The sequence below is a fragment of the Camelus dromedarius genome, chromosome 19 (genome assembly GCF_036321535.1).
Source record: "Camelus dromedarius isolate mCamDro1 chromosome 19, mCamDro1.pat, whole genome shotgun sequence".
NCBI lineage: Eukaryota > Metazoa > Chordata > Mammalia > Artiodactyla > Camelidae > Camelus > Camelus dromedarius.
This window is the reverse complement of record NC_087454.1, coordinates 29,729,459-29,751,849: the sequence shown is the minus strand read 5'-3', so window position 1 is coordinate 29,751,849 and position 22,391 is coordinate 29,729,459. Positions and strand designations below refer to the sequence as shown.

The window sequence follows — 22,391 nt, the reverse complement described above, 5'->3', positions numbered from 1 at the left end:
CCCTTGGAATTTGGACTCATCTGGGTATGTCCGGGAAGCTCACGGACAGGGTCACAAGGAGCATATGTGACCAAAGGAACCAGGAACACCTGAAAGAACACAGCCCAAAAGACAGGCAGCCACGCGGGACCAACCTCCCCCAGGTGGGAAAACACCCATCAGAGTCAGAGGGAAGCCGCAGTTCTGAAGAGTTTAAGCTTGAAATCTGCGACCGTGGTTTGTCAACTCTGAAACACACATCGGTCCATTTCTGGGACCTAAAAAGGTAGAAGGCTGAGAGCAGACAGAAGATGTTTCACGAACAAAATCTGGAAGCAGTGTGGCAGGGGGAACCTTGGACAGTCCCAGACAGGAGGGGGCCCCTTCCCCACAGACCATGGGCTGAGTCTATGGGAACAACTCCCAGAAATACCTGGGGGGTTGACGCTGAGGTCCTTCCTGAGCAGAGGAGAGAGACAGTGAGATGTTAGTTCTTACCATTAATGGGCCTCCCTCCTTGCTTGTAACCTGGGGAAACTGGGATCCCTGGGAAGAATAGCCCTGGAAAAGTGATGTAAATAGAGTCACAGCATATTCATATACTTGACTTTAATTGTTGTTCTGTTAGAGGCCTAAATCTCTGTTCAGATTTTGAGATACCCAAAAGGGAACTGAGAAAATTCACCTGGGGAATGGGTCACCGTGGACTTACCAGGGAACTGGGATCCTAGTAAGATGTGTATCCACCCTCCTGAATACGAGGACATTGTGGCGGAGGTCGGGGCAGGACTCCAGTCAGCAGGGGTTTCACTGGTATTTCTTGTGACCTCACGTGCTGGAGGGTGACTTGGAAAATCACTTAAGCTCTCTGGTTCAAAGTAGTTGGGAAAATATGTCTAAAAGCAATTCTTTAGTTAATGACCCCAACATTTTCTACAAATTCAGAGGTTCTCACATAGTGTGAGGCTGGAAGTTAAAATTCATCAGTGGACACGAATTTAGAGCAAATAACTGCTGAACTTCCAGGTTAAGACCTGGTTCTGCCACAGACTCTTCCAGGTGCTTGTGGTTTTCTTAGGTAGAGCTCTTATGCTGCTTATAAAAAACAAAACAAAACAAAACCCACACTGTCTCTGCCATGGTCCTTCCATATGAGACACTCAGTGGTGCTGAGGCCACTAAAGCTGTTGTGTTTCAAGATGCACGGGAGCCATGCTTTTGCAAGAAACTTTTTGATGCAGAGCACGAGTCCCAGAAGCTAGCAGGCTCTTCAGATGCGCTGGCTTGTCTGTAGCTACAGCACTGCTTCTCTCTCTTTTTGTGCATGCTCCGGGGGCAGCAGAGAAACGGAATCAAAACCCCATGGTCGGGCTTTAAGCCGAACCAAAACGGTGTACCCCGAATCAGCCCAAGCTGCTCCCTTCAACTAAAAGCCAAACCAACCCCAAATGCTAGTTTTTCAAAGTTTGACACTAACCAAACCAAAGATTTTCCAAAAGCCCAGCAAACCTACTTTGAAAAAAATAACTGGACTTGGATGAATTTTTTTTTAATGAAAATAAAAACCTGAACTGGAACAACAACAAAGCCTAAGTGTGCTCTCCAAATCGGCCAGTTATTTTACTTGGTTCAGGTGTCTGGTAAGTATAAGGTCAGAGTCTGTGTGAAGCTGTCGAATTCAGCCAGGGAAACCTGTTTCTTGTAACAATGGCCATCTTGCAGTCAGTTAGGCGACTTTTCAAGATTTGATTCACCCAGTCCTCCTCATATCTGTGGACGCTTTCCACTTCTGTCCCCACCCTACAGAAGAGGAAGCTGGGACCCAGTGAGGGCACGGCGTTGCCCTTGACTAGCTGAGTGGCTGCAGCTGGATGTGATGGCTTCGCTGTGGCTTCGCCTGTGACAGAGGCGGGTCGTGAACCTGTGCAAGCGGGACCGTCGCAGCAAGAGGCTCCTTGGCGGAGACACTGGCACTGAGGAAACTTTCATCGTATGTGGAATATGAAATGATATTTTTATTACCCGGTCCTTGATGTGGGTTTTTTAAATTAGGCAGCTCAGGAAATAGCAATTTATAATTTTGCAGCACGCGTTTAAACAGATTTGGCACCTTGGAAGACCCCTCGGCTCCCGCGAGCAAGGCCACAGCCCCCGCCCCCCAACTCCCACCAACCCCAGCCCCTGGGACTCTCCAGGACGGGCCACCCCACCCTCTGCTGCCCCCACCCCTCTGCCTGCCCCCTGCCTCCTGGACCCCACCTTTCAATTAGGAGGCTTAAGGAGGCTATCTTTGCTTAACCTTGCCTCTGCCTTGAGCAATGCTGTTCAGAACTTCCCTGGCTCCATCCAGCCTGGGAGTCCTAATGGGCCCCTGGAGCCCCTCCCAGAGGACAGCTCAGGGGAGGCCCTGACTCTCTCCACTCCCAGGCCACACATGCCCCTGGGCCTCCATAACAGCTCTGCTCTGTTTACCTTGAAGAAGGGGACAAGCCTGAGCAGAACCTCCAGAATCACCTGGGTGAGGATGAGGAGGTCATCCACTCGTTCTAATCAGGACTTGGAAGCATGGAAGTTACTTGTGGCAGGGCTTTATCTGCACCCTGCGAAGCATTGTAACAAACAGACCCAAATAGTACTGTCTCAACACAACACACGTTGATTTCTCACTCACATGAACAGTTCTGGACAGCTGTTCAGAAAGGGAGCATGATTCTCCTCCATGTCATGCAGGGACCCAGGCTCCTCCATCTCCCGGAAGGAGAAAACCATGGTGGACCGTCCATGGGAGACTTTATGATCAGGCCTGGAAGGGGGACACCTCACTTCCTCTGACGGTCCACTGGCTGAAACTCAACCACGTGGCACATCTTCCCAACAAGGGAAGCTGGGAAATGGATCCGGTTGTGTCCCAGGAAGAAGGGGAGAAAGGACGCTGCCGAGCAGCGATCACACCCCTACAGATGCTGAGCCCCTGCCAGCATGCAGAAGGCACTTTATAAAGACTCGGGGAAATCCGAAGATCAAGAGAGAAAGAGACTTCAAAATGATTGCCAACCACAACGAACTAAATCAATCTGAAGTTACAGGTTAAAATAACCAGCCCAACCTAAAGAATCCATCTCATCTATCCTGAGAAAGTCGTCCGAAGTCTTATACACAAAATCTGTTAATCACTGTTTTATGTGTAATCATTGACTGTGAGAGAGAAAACAAATGCCTGTTCACAGGGAAAGTGTGCATCTTGGGTATATCCATCCCTTTAATAATTATATTCTTGGTGACAAAGTAATAACCTAAAAAAATTTAGGTGAAATGGAAAAAAAGCAAGACAGGAAGTTTTATAGGCAGCATGATGGCTGCTGTGTAACACTTGAAAAAAAAAAACAAAACTCTGCTCCGAGAAAAAGCAGGAATAAATGCATCAAACTAATAGCAATGGCTGTCTTTGGATAAGAAAACGCAAGGAGATTTGTTCCCCATAGATCTTAATTTTTCTACAATGTTTAAAAGTTTCCAAGAGAGTCTGTGTTGTTTTGTAATGGGGATAGGTTATAGAAGAGACAGTCAAATGCTCTAAGGGGACCCCACCCTGCCCCTCGTCTGTCTTGGGTCAGATCTTCCTCCTACAATCCTTCTCCCCTTTATGCTCCGGACGGTTGACCTGGACTAGACAAAACTGTCCTGTCTCCCCGGGTGCAGTGGAATGTTCGCGCTTCCCAACTGATACACCAGTGACCCAGCCGGTGTCCCAAGACTCCATCTTCCACAGTTGGGAAAGAGGAAAGAGGCCCTTGTTGGCAGGACCACCATGGCAGGGTTTACTGGGCTGGGAGGATCCAAGGTCAGTTGGTTTTTTCGTTGCGAGTATTTGTTCATGAGCCCCAGCTCGGCTCCTGTCAGCCCCTCTTCACCAGTGCAGTCCTCACCAGGTTCGGGGTTCGCGGATGCGTTACGGGTAAGTGTACGTGTACATCCATGTGCTGACCAGCATCAGCAGCCAAACAGAAAGTAAGATCTGCAGCCAGAAAACGTTTCTATTTTCCAGTCTGATCAAGGGCTGACTTCCATCAAGGTCTCCGGGCTTTGGATCATTCTTGTTATCAATGAACAAATAGGAGATGACGTTAAGCTGAGACTCGAAGGAAGCAGAACAGGAACCAGTGATGTGTCTGTGAAGGGCTTGAGATGGAAGGAGGGGGCGTACATGGCTCCCAGGGAAGACGGGGTGCAGGGCAGAGGGAAACCTGACAGAGAGATGAGGGAGGTGGGGGTTGGTTCGTACAAGGTTTAACGGTCACAGTGAGAAGTTTGGATTTAATTTCAACTACAATGGGAAGCCACTGAGCAGTTTTATGCTGAGAAACGCATACAAAATGCATCATGATCTGAATTATGTTTTGAGAAGAAAAACGGCCCCTGGGGCAGCTGTGTGGAGGATGGATGGGCAGAAAGGCAGGCAGAACAGTGAGTGGAGGTGGTGGAGGCCACCTTAGAGGGGATTGAGTTTGTCCAGGTAGAAGATGCTGGTGGCCTGGAGGGGGACAGTGGCAGTGCACAGACTCCAGAATATTTGGGGCCTGGGGGTTTCACTTCTAGGGCTTCCTGATAGACCAGGTCTGAGGAATGAGCGAGAGGGAACGATCAAATAGAAATCTGAGATAAGAATGTAAGACACTAACAAAAATAAGAGTCCCATTTTAGATGCGTTAAAGTGTGAACCAATAAATTAATGAATGCTTTTGACTTTCTGGGAAGGACCACCGTTGGGCCAGTGGTGGAGAATCTAAAATTTTCAGTAGAACGTTAAATTCAGGGCAGGCACTGAGTGGTTCCCAATCACTTTTCATTCCGCTGTCCTTTTCAAAATGTCATGCCCCAAAATGGAAAGCAGGCTTCTTCTCTGAAAGATGGAGCCAGCTGCATGGTGGTGGTGGCGGTCACAGACTCGGGTCAGTTTTGGAGGGACTCACAGCACAGGGCCGACTGGAGAACCCAGTGGGCAGTAAGTTCCCTTGAGACTTCTGCAGATGTGTGACTAGCGCGGCCACGTGTAGGAGGGTGAGGGCAGGTCCAGGGGCCACTGCTGGGACCAGTCATCACCTCCAGCTCTGTTCCCAGTTTTGAGCTCAGCACAACCCCAAATGCATTTGGGCCCCAACCTCCCTTTCTTCTGCGTGGAAGCCCTTACATATTTCAGGGAAATCTGTAACCGATTTGTGAGCAATCTGCCTACCCTGGAGCAACTTTGTCACAAAATATAGCATTTTCGCATTCTTGTTGAAACCACTGATGTGTCCGCCCCCGCCCCCTCCACACACTCCCAACCCCACCAATCAGGGCCTCTTTCCACACGTGTAACTGTTGCAGAATGGATGCCAAACCCAGCAACTGGCTATCTCCAAAATAATTTCCATCTCCCATGGGGCCGTGTGCTCCCGGGGCGTAGTTAAGAGAAGGTATACTGTAAATTAGAACAGCTTATTTTCAGAAGCCACGTTTTGGAAACTTGATAGCAGCTCTGGTTCTTGATAACTAACTCCTCGGAGGGCCGCACACGCATCCTCTGTCGATGCTGGGCCAGAGGCTCCCAGGTGAGCTGGCTGGATCAGTCAGGTGGGTCAAGCCCCTTTGCTTGTATCTTGGGATCATGGAAACCCCAACATTCCCCCTGCCTACCCCTTCCCTCTGGGTTGAAATTCTGTGTATTTCAGATAAATTTTATCCATCTGTTTCTGATTCATTTACCCCAACTCATCATGGTATTTGTTTTGCAAGAGATATTCAACAACGAAAAAGTTATTTTCAAGTCCTTCCTAGAGAAAGGTTTTTGTCCTCTCATGCATAGAGAAGAGGGTCTGATCTTGTAAAAGAGCCTGAATCCCTACAATTCAGTCAGTAGATAAGCCGAGATGGTGAGAATAGAGGTTCAGAATCTGACTGCACTCCTAACCCCCATTTTTGCTAAGTCCCAGTTGTCGAGGAATCAGGAGGGGACCCAATCACGTGGGACTCCAAGCGTCATTCCTGGGAGGCAGATTCAGGGAGGGGGAAGGAGGGAGGAGGCACTTCCCAAGGGACAACCCTAGAGTCATGTGCTAAAGGAAGCAGACATGCAGCAGAGGTGCTGGGGGCAGCAACGTGGGGTGAGGGACTCCTAGCAGATGGGACAGCAGTGCCAGCTGAGGGCAAGCCATGGAGACCCCCAACCCCAACCCCACAGGACCAAAGATGCTAGGAGATGGTTTCTCTAATTACGACCAACACCTTGCCTTATTTCAGAAAGGGTTTGAGGCTGCTCATGATTGCTGGTCCATATGCCACAATACTGGTGGTGCACTGGAAGGGCCAAGTTCTCCCGAGTTACGAGATGATCTCTGCCCAGCCAGGCCCCTCCTTGTGGCTGGATCTCTGTGGACCCCAAGAGCATGGTGATGAGCAAGTAAGAGAGGTGACCCTCAGAGGACCAGACGCAGGAGCCCAGCCCATCTGAAGGGAGAGGGCGCGGGCTCTGGCTCAGTGGCTTGTCATTTCCATGACAGTAACGGGGTTTTTGTGGCCATCTGCCCCTCCTACCAACAGCCCCAACCTTCTGCTGCACCTCTGTATCTGGCTGCGGCCACAGCCAAGGGGCTGAGGGTCTGGCTCCCGTCACTACCGGCATGTCTGGTCGGCCAGGGACTGAGGCTCAGGGAAACACCAAAGTCAGGGGAGAGGCGGGCACCATCTGGGAACGATTAGAGGCTGACTTCTATCCCGAGGCCTCTATAAACCATCCATCAGGGAGGCAAGAAGAAAAAAAATACACCCTTCTTTCCCTTTTTATTTATTTATCCTTTGCTTTGTTTATAGTGACAGTGGTCAGTTTCCCTGAAAGGAAATCACTGAAAATTACAGGGTGTTTGGTTGGACTTTTTAAAAATTAATTTCCTCTATTTTTGCATGAATTTGATTTGCTCTCATTCCCTTCCCCAAACTCATGCTTAGTGAAAAATCTCTTTTGATTTGTTCTTAATGTGGAAAATGCTGGCAGTCCTACATGGCGATTGGAAAACAGCCGAGGAGCACAAACCAGGTAGAACTTTCAACTGGCTTCCCAGGGTGAGGAGCCCGTCTCCCCGAGGGGAGTCAGCGGGCAGAGCCCCTCGGCCCTCGTCCCAGCGCCCGGGAGGCCTTGCTCAGCTCTTCCCTCAGGCCCTCCTGGTCCAGTCCCGTGCCGAAAGGCTTGCAGCATTTCTCCCCCCTCACAGCTCCCTTCTCTTTCTATTTCTAGTCAAATTATCTTTCCAAAAGAATTTCCCCCATTACAGACCCACTTCTCCCGCAAAGTGTATAGTGTTGTCCGCAAACTGGAAATTCACTCTTCTGAAATTAGCCTAAGATGCTGCCTCCTGAGCTGGGCTGGCTGCTACGGGCTCAAAGCATAAAGTTTTCAGGATTCAAAACAGGTGGTGCATCTTACACCATCATGAGAACAAAACTCCCGAGCACTGGCCATCGAAACGCAGCGGCCTCCAAGGCAAGTGCCAGGCGGGGCAGGAGCTTCCAAGGTAGGTACAGAAAACCTGGTTCTGGACCTGGTTCTGCCATTTCTTGAATAGATGATGGCGGACAGGTCACTTTACCTGCCAAAGCTCAGCTTCCTTAAGGACCGTCATCATTATCACTGTTATCATTGCGCCTTCTGTATAAGCTCTTCACTCCCCTTGCCTTCCTTTATGCTCCTAACAACCCCAAGGGATAGGCTTTTATTTTTAACTTTATTTATTTATGCATTTACTTTACAATATCATATTTTTAAGCTGAAGTATAGTTGATGTACAATATTATATGTTACAGGTATACAATACAGTGATTCACAATTTTTAATTGTGTGTGTTAGAGCATAGTTATTATAAAATATTGGCTGTATTCCCCCTGCTGTACAACACACCCTTGTAGCTTATTTTACACCAGATAGTTTGTACGTCTTAATCCTCCACCTCCATCTTGCCCCTTCCCCTTCCCTCTCCCCACTGGTAACCACTAGTTCCTTCTCTACATCTGTGAGTCTGTTTTTTTCTGTTGTATTCACTGGTTTGTTGTATTTTTTTAGATTGCACACGTAAGTGATATCTTACAGTATTTGTCTTTGTCTGACTTACTTCACTTAGCATAATGTCCTCCAAGTGCATCCATGGTGTACACCAGACACTAATTCAACATTTTAAATCAACTGTACTTCAATTAAAAAGCAAACGAACGAACAACCCATTTAAAATATAGGCAGAACAGAACAGACATTTTTCCGAAGGAAATGCAGTTGGCCAACGAGAACATGAAAAGCTGCTCAGCATCCCCCGCATCAGGGAAATACAAATCAAAACCACATCGAGACACCACCTCATACCTGTCAGAATAGCCATTATCAAAAAGAACACAAATAACGAATGTTGGCAAGGACGTGGAGAAAAGGGAACACTTGTACCCTGTTGGTGGGAATGTAAATTGGTGCAGCCACCATGGAAAACAATATGGAGGTTTCTCAAAAACAGAACCACATGGCCCAGCAATTCCACTCCTGGGCATATACTGGAGAAAAACAGAAACATTAATTCAAAAAGATACATACTCCCTGCTATTAACAGCAGCACTATTTACAATCACCAAGACATGGAAGCATCCCAAATGCAAATCAATAGATGAATGGATAAAGAAGATGTAGCACATATGCAACAGAATACAACTCACCCACAAAAAAGAAGGATATTTTGCCATTTGAGGCCCTTCACTCACTTTTTTTTTTTTTGCACTTCAAAAACCAGAATTTTATAACTGGCATAAACATTCCCATTGTATCAAAAACACCAAAATACCTAGAAACAAACCTAACCAAGGAGTTATCTATACTCTGAAAACTAAAACATAGATGAAGGAAATTGAAGATGATACAAAGAAATGGAAAGATACCTTGTGCTCTTGGATTGGAAGAATCAACATTATCAAAATGGCCATACTACCTAAAGCAATCTACAGATCCAATGCAACAAGGGGTAGGCGTTTTTAATCCCCATTTTACAGATGAGGAAACTGAGGGTCTGGGAGATGAGACTGTTTTTTGAGGATTAAAACCTGGGACTCAAACTCAGGTGGCCTGATTCTAAAGCAAGTGCTGAAATCCAGCGTTGTTTTCATTCTGCCCACCTCCCGGTCATGAGAGCGAATAGCTCGAGCGCGTGTATCCCACTCTAGTGTCTTGTGCGGCTTGGGAGCCCTCCCCCAGCCCTCTGAGATGGAGCGCCAGGCGGCGGCGGGGCCAGAGCGCGCACACCGGCCACGGCCACCGCGTGAGGAGGTGCGGATGCAAGATGTGTCACTCACATTGCTATTTGGAAAATAAGGATTGTCAAGCATGAGCAGCACCCCAGGGTCCAATTCTGGAGGCACCAAAGGGCCTTGTCAAAGGCCCTTCCGCCGAGGGCCATTTAAACCAGTTACTCACGTGATCCCGGTTCTCGACTCCCGCGTGTAAGCTCCATCCTTGGCACCCACAGCAGGAGCGGGGCCTTCCTGGCTGCTTTGTTCATGTCCTCCAGCTTCCTCTCCGGCAGTGGCTGAGCTCCTGTGGAAATGAGCCGAAGGCCCTGAGGGGCTGCGGGAGATCCGCGGAGGCGCTTCCAGCCCTGGCAGCTGCTCCGCACCGGAGGCCTGGTCCTCCATGAGCTGGCAGTCGGTTCCAGCCAAACAGATGGCTCCATTGCCAGGCTGGCTACTGCTGGTCACGGGCACCCACACCTGCCCACTGAATTTTCAGTCTCCTCTGGACCCCACCATCCTCCTGTCACTCAGTGAGAGTATTTTTTGGTTTTCCTGCACTGAACTCCGCATACCCTGTTATAATGTCAAAAACACTTCTCTTAACAAGCATCGTTAAGCTCAAATATGTTAGAAAGAACAGGTGCTTTGGAGCTGACCAGCCACATCTGGGCTGAGTCCCCTTCTCCTCCACTTCCTGCCTTCCTGGCCTGGAAAAAGTAACTCATCCTCTCTGATCTCTCTTCAGGTTTTTCCTCCTGCAAAGTGGGGTTACATCATCTCATTCACAGTGTTCTTAAAGAATGTAATGAATTCGTGTTTGGGTCATTCCTCACACAGAGAAGGAACTTAAGATTTAGAAAGAAATGTTGAGATAATATTTCTCCATGGCGAAATTTTAAGATGAGTAGAACTTTCAAAATACAAATTTGCATCAATCCCAACCTAATATTTCTCATTTTTGCTCTTTTCTCTCTTTTACCTTTTATAGCAGTCTTTAAAGTGAGGCTTTCTAATTCTTTCTCCAGTTTAGCTGTTTGGTGTTAAAAACCTCTCAAAACAACCAACTCTTGCTGTAAATATTCACGCACAGCAAAGCACTGTTTTCCAACTACCAGCTCTCACACTACCTTAAGCCCTTGTTCTGTAAGACATAATGGAAACAGGCAAGATGCTGGAGACATAGTTAGTCACAGCCAAAATCCCTCAGATCTCATGTGTCAACTCCCACTAGACTCACCAAAATCTCCTTAGGAGAACAAATCACTCCAAACTTGCTGTTGTGCAACTTCAAAATAAATGCCAAACATAGAACTTTCTTTTATATACAATGAATTTACCTTCGTCTCTCCCCTTTATACAAACCCCAGGTGCAGAGCATCACACTCAGTTCACAGCACCTGTCACTGGCCACTCTGCAAGGCTAGCCCTGGATCCACCGATTCCCCATTTCTGGTCTCCAATCCTCTCTTCCCACAGGCAACCCTTTAATGTGTGTCATATGCATCCTTAAATTTGTACACATAATTCTAAATGAGCAGTATGGTGTTTAAGCATGCAAACATGTACTCTGTATAAGTGATATGGTCCCAGGAACCTCATTCTGTGTTTTAGCTCCCCCCTCCCCACTAAACACCATGTTGTAAGGACGTACGTTGCCCCGTGTTTCTATGCTACGCAGAGCTCCACTCACTCACTTTACTTGTCTCCACCGAGGTTACCTCCACCTCCTGCTTCCACAGCAACCTGTGGTGACCATGCTCGTACATGTTCCCTTATGGATCTGGAGGATGAGTTCACTGGGCTGCCCGTGCAGGAGGGGGGCTGTGGAGACATGGGGCATAAACACACCTCATGGACTGAGTGCTGTCGGTTGTTTTCCAGCATGAGTACCCCTATCCTCACTTCCACCCAGAGTCCACATATTTCTTATTTCCCCAGATCCATGCAACCTTGGCATTACCCAGCTTTCCAGTTTTGACATCCCAGTGTGTGTAAACTCTATTGTCGATTCAATTTTAATTTCTCTGACTCCTGATGTGTTTGAATATTCCCCACCCACCCCCTGCTTCTTTAGCCGTTTGGTCTCCCTTTTCTGTAAACTGCCCGTTCACATCATTTTCCCATTTTTATCTATTTGGGTTTCCTTTGTAATATATATTAATGTTGGGTAAGGCAAATCTTTCTTTTTGCTCATCTTTTGTTGACATAATTATTCATGCACTTCTATGTTTCTGTAAAAATTTTAGAATAAATGTATTGAATTTCTCAAAAAATGCAACAGATTTTTATAGGTTAGGATTATATTGAATTTGTAGATCATTTAAGAGATATTTCGACCTTATAATGTTATGCCATCCCATCTAAATGTATGGAGTCACACCCCCGGCTATTTAGATTTTTTCTTTGGTACCCCTTAGAAGAACTTTAACTTTCTTCCACGGTATATTCTTTAAATGAAATCCTAGATTTAGCTCATAGTATAAACCATCAAGAAAAAAAGAAAAGACTAAAAAATGAAATTAAAGAATGTCAGTAATAAAAAACGTTTTTCTATTGAGGTGGAAAGCCCCATGAAAAAGATCAGCAGGACCCCCAGGAAAGGCCACTACTCTCCTGCCAGCATCATCCAGTTCCCTGGCCCAGCGGCATTATCTGGCTTTTTGTCTCTGAAATGGCTTGCTTCTAGGAAAGTGGAACTTACCCCTAAGATTCTATTGGTTCCCTGAGCTAACTCCTGATTGGTCCTTTTGTAATGCCTCATTTGCATGGAGCTCACTCCTGATTGGTCCATTTCTACAAAGCTCATTCCTAACTAAGTCAACTTTGTTACACCTTATTTGCATATGATGTTGAAAAGTCTAGACTGGCAGCCTATAAAAGCCTGTGTAAACCTACAGCTGGGGTCCACAGCTTGGAGTGTTACCTCCTCTGGGCCTGCTGGCATAATAAACCTGAGTTCTCCAACTCTCTGAGTGCTGCTTGGTCTCTTGTCAGGATACAGGTCACTGTCACAACTGAGCTGTAACACTCAGCTTTAATACTGAGTTGTAACACACTTTGCTGCAACACTATTATTAATAATATTTTATTTTTGATTACATTTGAGTTGTCTATTGCCAGAAGAAAATACTACTAGTTAATTTTTTGTAAGTTAAACTTGTATCTAGCAACCTTGCTAACTATCCTTATCAGTCTTATGAGTTTGCTGGGGGTGTTTTTGTTTTTGTTTTTGTTTTGCAAGTAAGGATAGCTATTTCTTCTCTGCTACTCTTTATGTGCTTTTTCTTATCATTGTCTTGTTCCTCTGTGAATATGTTCTGGTGGGGAAGGGAGGGTACTTAATAGTTTTTTTTCCAGGACTAATACTTTGCTAAGTCACAGCAGCAATAGTGAAATCCCGTTTTGTTACAATATTAAAGGGGATCTCTAAAGTTTCTCCATTAAATATGATGTTTACTATAGCTGTTTGATGTATATGACTTCTATCAGCTTGAGGGAGTACCCACCTACTTCTCGTTTGTAAAGAGGTTATCTTAGTCTTTTCCATCCACTGTAACATAATACCATAGACTGGGTGGCTTATTTTAGTTTTTTATTTTTTTAATGGCAGTACGGGGGATTGAACCCAGGACCTTGTGCCTGCTAAGAATGCCTTCTACCACTGAGCTATTTCCCTCCCTTCTTGGGTAGCCTATAAACAGCAAGGATGTGTTTCTCCCAGTTCTGGAGGCTGGAAGTTCAACATCAAGATGCCAGCATGATCGGGTTCTGGTGAAGGCCTCTTCCAAGTTGTAGACAGCTGACTTCTCACTTTGTCCTCAAGTGGTGGAAGGGGCGAAGGGTGTCTCTGGAGCCTCTTATAAATGTACTAATCCCATTCATGAGGGCAGAGCCCTACGACCTAATCACCTCCCAAACCCCACCTCCTAATACTACCTCCTGGGGGGTTAGGATTTCAACACTAACTTGGTGGTGAGTGGAGACACAAACATTCAGCCCACAGCAGAGACTTTTGTCTCTGATCACATGTAAGTGTTGAAATTTTTAAAAATGCTTCTTTTGCATCTAGAATGAGTGGGTAATGTTATTCCTTTTCTCCTTAACCCATGAATGTGAGGAATTATATGATGGATGTTTTGGTTTTGAACTACCTTTTTCTTCATGGGGTAAACTTTACATAACTGGGATTATGTTTTTTGTTTGTTTTTTTTAAATAAGATGTTGAAATAGGATGGCTGACATTTTATTTGGCATTTAAAATTTTTAACCTTACTGAACATATTCTTTGAGAAACTACACTAGAAATAGTTTCAAGTCACAAAACCGTACATCATGGTTCTTGCTCAACTTTAAGAAATTGTAGATGAGGATCTGGCAGAGAATTAAGACTAGTAAAAGATGTCAATGTTATAGTAAGATAAAGGTATATAATTATATGCATATATTAATTGAACTTATTATTTTCTTTGAGAGAACAGCTGCTGCCATCTGAATGTTTACCACCCTCAACCCCAAATTCATATGTTGAAATCTTAATCCCAAGATGAAGTTATTAGGAGGGTGGGGCCTTTGGGAGGAGATCAGATTATGAGGATGGAGCCCTCACGAATGGGATTAGTGCCCTTATAAAAGAGACCCCAGAGAGCTCTTTCGCCCCTTCTGCCATCAGAGGCTACAGCAAAAAGACGTGCGTCTGTGACCCAGGAGGTGAAGCCCCATCAGACACCGAATCTGCCCATGACCTGGTCTTGGACTTCGCAGCTTCCAGAACTAAGAGAAATAAATTTTTGTTGTTCACAAGCCTCCCAGTCTATGGTATTTGTTAGAGCAACCTGAATTGGCTAAGACAAGTTAATATGAGAAAAAAGCTGATGAGAGAAAGAGAGACAAATCTCTGAAATCACCAAATGTTCTTTGAATAAGTCATCCACTATGACACAAAATAATCAGTCTCATAACTTTCAGACTTACATTTCTTTTCACTTAGTGCTTCATTTTTTATATCCTCCTCAAAGATCTGGCAAGATTGCCAGTAAGTTCCAAGTTTTCCCACATGATCTAGAAGACAGGTCTCTGCTTAGGTGGAAGGATAACCTCTTCCCTCCCAGCATCTCCGGGAGCCCAGGTGGTCTCCACCATGTCCAGCACCTGCCTGGGTCTTCAAGGGTCCTCAGACCTATTGAATCCTCTCGGGTCTCAGGTCAGCAGGAGAAGATGGATGGAACAAAGCAGGAAGCTGTCCTGTCTTTCCTCATGAAAGAAATGCTTTTCCCTGGAGGAGGGAAGCCGTCCCTGGCCACTGCCTGCTGCTCAGGCCAGTGGGGGAGGGACACAGACTGCTTCCTCCCAGAGGCCAAGGACATTGAGCAGGAGGTGAGCACTTTATCCCGCACATCTACTCGGTTCTAAAGAAAAGGGAGGCCCGTAATCCAAAGGTCTTATTTTCATTGGAATATAAATAAGAACTTCATTATTTTTTGGTGGGAAATAACACTTTTCTCCTGAATTTCTTTGATCCCCCTGTGTCCCCAGCTTTCCCAGCACTAGGTTCCACTGACTTTGTGGAGACCACCTCTCAGAAAGGACAGGAAGTACTTCGGAAGCTGGAGGAGGTCACGGTATGAAAATCCATCTTTAGCGCATCCCCTCCCAGGTGGAGAATCTGCAGAGTCTCCCTCAGGGAAAAGAGCCACATATAGGGCTGCTGGTGATCGGCCACCGAGCACTGTCCAGGGGCCACTGACTATGTGTCGGGATCTCACTTAATTAACTGCCCAACCTGATAGGCAGGCCTATGATCCCCATTTTATACATGGCACAACCACAACTCAGCAAGGTTAAGTAATTCGCCAAGGGTCATACTGCTGTGTGGGGGCAGTAGGTGGGGTTAGATATAAACCAGCCTGTTTTACCACCTCCCTGAGGCTTTTAAGTGACATGATGGACTTGTGCAGACATTTCAGAAGAGACAGCACCAGAACGAAAATTGGGAAACCCCAAGTCTTCTCCCCACCTCTGCCTCCAACTGGCTGTGGGACTCTCTGAACCGCTGTTTCTTCATCTATCCAGGAAGCAGGCTGAGGAGATGACTTTTAAAGGCCCCTTCCAGCCATGCTTTTAGGGCCAAGAAAACATCACACGCTATTTTGCACTAAATTCCACCAAATTCCTCACGCCCAGAACCGAGTAGTTCACATGGAAGAGCCTCCAATTAACAGCTCTGTGGGTCTGGGGTGTGGACGAGCGACTTCTTGAGGCCAACAAGCCAAAACCACCCCACAGGCGAAGACCACCAACGTGCTCTCCAAACCTGTGTTCTGAGTGGCTGGCCCAGATGGAAATCTGCAATTAGCTCTTTTAATCCTGAAAATAGCTTCGCTACTGTTGTATACAGTCACGTAGGAAAAGGAAAAACCAGGGGCCACCACAGTCAAGTTGGGGGGAGTCGGAGATTCAGGGCTTGGAGCGCCAACCTTCTATTTGAGTTGTGTGTGGTTGCAGATAATGTTCTGATTTCCAGAGAGCTGACAGCTGGGATGAACGGCCGCTCAACCCGATTAGATATGCCTGGGCCACAGACGCTGGGGCCACAGACAAGCGCTCATTTGAAATGTATGCCACTGGCACCCGACAGAAAGAATAAAGGCTGGTCTCAACAGACAACACATTCTTGGATGCAAACCTTATGGTTTCAACACAGCTAAAAGGGTTTCTAACCGCCTGGGGTTCCTTCTCACTGAATACTCTTTGTCGAAGAGTGTTTAGAACAACTTGTAACTTTAGCACTTTACTGTAATTGCCGCTTGTCATTTAGAGCCCAGTGGTATGTGGGGAACCCAGGAGATAGGCAGAGGGGGAGCCAAGAGCCACTGAGTTCCTGCATTTAATCCACGCTGTGTCCCCTGGGACCCTGGGGGCAGCTCCCCACCTTTCCCATCAGGACCCCGGTGCAGCCAAGAAGCCTTGCTGGCTTCCTGCTGGCTGTCAGGACCCCACGGCATCCATTTGACCACCAACTGGAATCGCTGCTCACAGGAGATCTCCTTGGTGATGCACCGGCCCCCTGCTCTGTCCTGGTTCCACCTGTGGGTCTCAGTAGCATGAGGCCTCCGGAGGCATCTCTCCCAGTACCCAAGGTAGCCCCCTGGATGGTGGGAGGGGTCAGAGACTTCTTTGAGTATCTTTATAGTACATTTAAACGTAAGCACAAGATATGGTCTGAGCACACACCATGGGATTGGTATGGAGAATGGCACCTCTTTAGAGCCCCCCCGGGGGAGGACAAGCTTTCCCTGTCTGCCCATCTCTCAGGACAGCGCTGTGGCCCGCGTGTCAGATGGAGGTGCACATCACAGCCACAGGAGCGGCGGGGAGTCTGTTCTTTTACAAACCCCATATCAGAGCCAAGTACACATACATTGTTTTTTCAAAACCTGAAGCCTATGCAAATGCTAACTATAAACTATGACTCCTAAATCCTCCTGTTTGCTTCTCTCCAACTTTTGCAAAAATCTTTTAATAGGCCTCCCTGCCTCCCCACTCACCATAGTGGTAAAGAGCATGGATGGGAGAGTCTAACTTGGGTGTACCGAGTATGGAGTACAGGCGAATCTAACTTGGGTTTGAACCCCTCCTCAGTCTGAGCCACTTGTTTTCCTCATTCATAGTGCACACTGCAGGCACTGTCAATATCATCGTCAAAAATCCATCCTCCACCTGATCATCAGCTTAGACTTTGCTGGAACCCCTCTTTGATCACTTTCCTGGTTTAAGTTCCCCCTACGGGGGCATTATCTGCCCTGCACTGTCATTGTTTGGGTACTTGTCTTATTCCCTTTATTAGAGTCATAAGCTCCTGATGGCAGGAATCTGTGCATGTGTGCAGGGCCTCTCACACAGAATGTGCTACTTATACGTTGGGCCCTGCTCCAAAACCCTCCAAGGGGCTCCAGAGCCCTCTGGGAGCGGTCCAGGCTCCTATCTCGATGTCCACCGGTCTTCACTTAGAACTGCAGCAGTGCCTTGAGTCCCACCACCCCACACATCTGCTTATGCTGCTGGTGTTGCTTAGAACCCCCTTCCCACCCTTACCACTGGGACTCTTATTCATCCCTCAAAGCCCAGTTTAAGTCACATGTTCTCAGTGACACATCCCAGAAGACAACAGTCAGATGGGCTTCCTTCTGCATCTTGTCTCATATAAAATTTGACTCTAGTCCAGGGGTCAGCAAATCATTTCTGTAAAGGGCCAGACAGTAAATATCTTTGTCACAATTACACCCCTCTGCAGAAGCAGCCATCAAGAATACACACCTAAATGGACATGGCTGTGTTCCGGTGATAATTTATAAGAACAGGTAGCAGGCCAGGTTTGGCCTTCAGGCTGAAGTGTGCCGATCCCTGCCCTTGTCCTTTATGGTGTTCATGACAGGCGGCCTTTGTGTTACGGTTATCTGAGGACAAATTTCCTTTCAACTTCTAGAATAAAAATTCCTTGAGGGCAACAGCAGTATTTTTCTGCTGCCATCACTCATAAGAGGCATGCAGAAATTACTTATTAGATATTTGAAGAAAGACTGGAAGAATGAGGTGGTGAGAGGGCTTGGGGTGAGAGTGGGAGAGAGATACCCAGAGAAGAACTGAGGATACAGAGAGAGTCAGAAAGACAGAGAAGCAAAGACCAGAAGACGAGATGAAAAACAGGCAAGAGAGCACATGGCAGACTCTCCCCAGCGCAAAGGTGTAGAAAGAGTAAGAACAGAGTGTTACGGAGGTGATTGGGTACCACACGCCCTCCCCCAGATTCGTACACTGAAATCCTAACTCCCAGTGCCTCAGAGTGTGAATATATTTGAAGAGAGGGACTTTAAAAAAGAAATTAAGTTAAAATGAGGCTATCCGGGTGGGCCCTCAACCAATCTGACTGATATCTTTATAAGAAGAGGAAATTTGGACATGCAAAGAAACTCCAGGGGTGAACGTCCCCAGAAAGATGACCACGTGGGGACACAGTGAGAAGATGGCCATCTGCAAGCCAAGGAGAGAGGCCTCAGGAGAAACCAGATCTGCCAACACCTTGATCTTGGACTTCCGGCCTCCCCACTTGTGAGAAAATCCATTTCTGTTGTTTAAGCCACCCAGTCTGTGGTGTTTCGTTATGGCAGCCCTAGCAAACTACACAGAGGAAGGCCAATTAGAAAAACAGAAGGAAAGCCTCAGTAAATGTTAATGATTTCAAATATTTCGCCTGTTCTTTCTCAACGATTATGGCTTTCTGAAGACATTAGGGTTTTATTCTGTTGGGAGGTGGGGGTGGGGGGGAGTTTAAGAATGGGTTCAGTTTCCAAGTCCTGGGTTTCAAGTTTGTAGCTCCAGGCTTGCATTTCTAATACTGTCAAAGCCTGATGGTTCTGATGAGTGCTGTCCCGGCCAGTTTCCCCACAGTTTTCCAGAAACATTTCTTGCATGTCCACTCAAACTTAATCACCTAAATACCTGCCATTTCTCATGGACTTTTGAAGGGTTATGTTTGCTTTGTAGAGTTTGAGGAAAGCATTTGATTTTTTCTCCCCTTGTAAAAACTCCAGTTGGAAGAAATCATTTTATTTTCCCCTCTAGGTTTATTTTGTTTAGCTAAAGCCATTAGAAATAGCTTCGGTTTTACATTTTTCTTGTCTGCTTGCAAAGTGTGTTGACACGGTGGTTGAATTTCAATGGTTTGGATTGTTTTGAATGACTTCTGTGTTTTTGTTCCCAGTTCCCCCAAATACTGGTTGCTATCTAGGTGACCAGGTGAATGAGTTAATTAGGAAGAGGTATCTTCCCTAAGTATAGGTTTAAATGTGTATATTGAAGTTGAAAATCAGATGTTCCGATAGATACAAGACAACCTGTGTATCAATATTTCCTCTCTGGAGCAGCTGACTCTGAAATCTCACTAAGCCAAATCTTAGGGGCACATGCTGTGGCCTTCCACCCCTGGAGGGCACGTCCTATACTAGGTCAAAACCAAAACCACCTGAAAGCGTCAAACAGAGTTGCACTTCCCTGCATCCCGTTTTCTGGCAGAGGGTGACACAGGAAGTTTCCACTTGACTAGTATAATGTTGAGGTGCTCATACAGATATCTGGACTTTATTACATTTTCTTAACAATCTTCTGGAGTTAGGTGCTATTTTTGTTGTCATCATCTCGCTTCTACAGATGAAGAAACAGGACCAAAGAGGTTGTCCAAAGCTGCGTTACGTGTCAGTTCTCTTTTGTGACTGTGCCTTACCAATCAAAAGTTTGCTGGTGAGGGGGCCAGGCCCTGGGTTCCTTCACTCCTTGGTGTCCCCACCTTGGTGCCTTGTAATATTAGGCACGGCATTTTGCGTTACGATTCTCACTAGTACTTGCAATTCACCAAAATTAACAAATCCTCTGCTGAGGGATTTCAGGGATAGGTGACAAAAAGGCAGTATGGGACAAATTTTTTTGACCTCAAACTTTCCTAAAAGCATTCCTTAAATCACACTACAATGGTGGCAGCCAATCCAACACACACCCCCCCCCAAACCCCATAAACCTGTTCCTTTGTCAGACAAACATGCCCTGAGGTGCACTCACTTCCCTAATAAAATTCTGTCTGAGATGGATGAGGAGGGAGGGCCCCAGGGGGAGGCCCTCCTCCCGGAGTAGAGATGCTCTCTCCCTGACCAAAGCAGGACCCCTTTGCTCCCTGGTGCTGGTGGAGGCAGACTGTCTCCTGCAGTTGGGGTACAGGAAACAGTGGTTAGGACTGACCCCTAAGAGAAGGTAAGTTCTGAGGGACGAAGAGTCAAGACTGTGAGAAGTAGGATCTCCTACCCACCGGGAGATTTTTCCCGTTTTTGCCAGATTTAGGGTATCTGGAGTCCAATTTTGTTGAAGAAACCGAGCATTTATGCACACACATCAGATTAAGAGAACAGCCTCTGACTTCTTGCCGTGAAAAGAGACTTCTGCCCTAAGCATTCATTCCGAGTTGGCGCTGTTCCCTTATCAACTTGGACGGCTGCCCCGTCCTGACAAGGCCCCTCCGCTGACCGCGCTGCAGCGCCCTGGCCCGGATTCCAGCCCCCGCCCCCCCGCGGCCTTCACACCTGCAGCTCCCAGATTTAATGAGGGCTGTCAGGGATTATCAAGTCGTGAACCCGCTCGCATCCGCCAGACTCTCATGAATGAGGCGTTTTGTTCGGCTCCCTCTCGGGTCGTGTTTCTTGGAGCCAACGCAAAGGGAAAAGGCAGCTATTTTAGGCCAGGGTCTAATATTTGAATATTACATGATGAAATAGTGGGCATATCGAGCCTGTGATTTTTGTAACTCTCTTTTCTCTCCCTCTTCCTCACCCTTCGTCTCACCGCACTCCCACCCCCAGCCCCGCCGGCCGTCTCAGCCCCGTGGTGCCCTTACCGGGGGTCTGGAAACACTGCAGCCAGTGAGTCACGGCTCGGAAACTGAAATGGAGACCACTTGCCTGCAAATCCCCGGACTTAGGGTCACCGGAAGCGGCCCTGCGAAGGCGGGGCCACGGGCCGACGTGGACGGAATCCTTGATCCAAGGTCAGTTTCCGAGGGAAGTCCGACGGGGCAACGCCTAATTTCATGGTGTTTTGAGGCCTAAAAAACACTGGTCGATGACAGAAGGAGAAAATGGTAGTTTGACTATTCCATGGCTTTCGGTTGACAACATTTTGATGGCAAGGGGTTAGAGAAATTTTCGATGTGAGCCTCCTCACCCCCCAACCCCACCCCCGCCCCACCGGGGAGAAGGCTGAGAGCGCAGCAGAGCCAGCCTTTGGCCTCAGGCAGGAGTCTCTGCATTACAGTTACAACTGCTGTTATTAACAATTATGAGGAATTATCCTTCCCCTGTTTTCTAACTGTGGCCCTCGGCTGCCGTTAGAGAAGGGATCACTGTAATGATTCTCATCCTCCATCCTTGCAGCCGCCCAGCAAAGTCTTGAGTGGGAGCTGACGGTTCATAGGATTCTTTCCCCTAGCTTCCAGGAAGAAGGAAACTCCTATCTTGCTTTCAGTTTTTTTCTCCGGCCTTAAAATTATTTATCCATCTACACAAGGAGGAAGGAGTTCCTTCATAAAATACACCAGCCTCTGGAACCTCTGGGAGAGTCTGAAAGACACATGGAAGATGGAAAGCAGAGGTAACCTGCCTGGAAGTTCACAGTTGGGAGGTCTAAAGAGGGGCAAAGAACCACTGTTGAGTTGGGGATCACTGAAACTGGGTTGGAGCAAGAAAGCAGCTCTTTGTGGCTGTAAAGAACCACTCTGGACTGGATCTGCCAAAAACCATGGGAACACTCAACTTAGAGGTCCTTTGAAGGATTAAAACACCAACTTTGAAACTTTGGTGTCCTCCTCCAACAGGCAGAGGCTGTTGGCTATGACATGTGTCACATCACGTCTGATGCTTGGGCAGCCGGAAGGAGCTGCCCTCCGCCCCCTCCATCCAGCGGGGACCTGGGCACTTGGCTCTGCAGCCGGGGCCGTGTGTCCAGGGTAAGGTTGAGTGTGGCCGTGCACAGCTGCGCGTTGTGGCTTAGGCTTCTTGTGACTGCTGTGGACAGTGGAGTTTACTGTGGTGTCCTGTAACCAAGATTAGCCGGCAATTCCGGAAATCAGAGGGTAAAAATAGTTGCAGAGCCGCCAGCCCCTGGCCAGTGCCACCGCGGGAGAGAGGAATGGTGGCTGGAAAGTGCTGAGTGGCACGATCTTTGCTTCCTTCCGGTGGTGGGAGGTTCTCAGAATAAGGAGATCTGGGCTTTGGATTTCCCCCAAAGGGTTTCTCGGTGCTTCAAGGCCTGCTGAGTCAGTGGAGTCGGGCTTGGGTGAACTTTCAAGGTTCGGGTTTTGAAAGAGGGGGTGTGTGGGACAAGCCAACTTGGGCTGAGCCAGGGGAGGTAACCGCTGAGGGCGGCCGCTGGTTGTGTCCATGGACCTCCCATGGCTCCAACATCCTGTCACAGAGGGTTCACGACCTCCCAACCACCTTCGGAAGTCAATCCCTCAGACCCAAGCCTCCTCTGGCTCCACTGTTCTTGCCTCATGCCAATTCTGCCTCTGAACATGGACGTGT

General features: G+C 47.3%; 1 long non-coding RNA gene across 1 annotated transcript; it reads right to left on the bottom strand.

Annotated features, from left to right (window-relative positions):
* Positions 1 to 298: 298 nt before the first annotated feature.
* LOC135318583 (uncharacterized) lies at positions 299 to 20,784 on the bottom strand. Its single transcript, XR_010376749.1, has 4 exons — positions 20,708 to 20,784; positions 10,968 to 11,094; positions 9,458 to 9,577; positions 299 to 540 (listed from the first exon to the last, which is right to left on the bottom strand). It is a non-coding gene; the product is annotated as an uncharacterized LOC135318583 (long non-coding RNA).
* Positions 20,785 to 22,391: the final 1,607 nt, after the last annotated feature.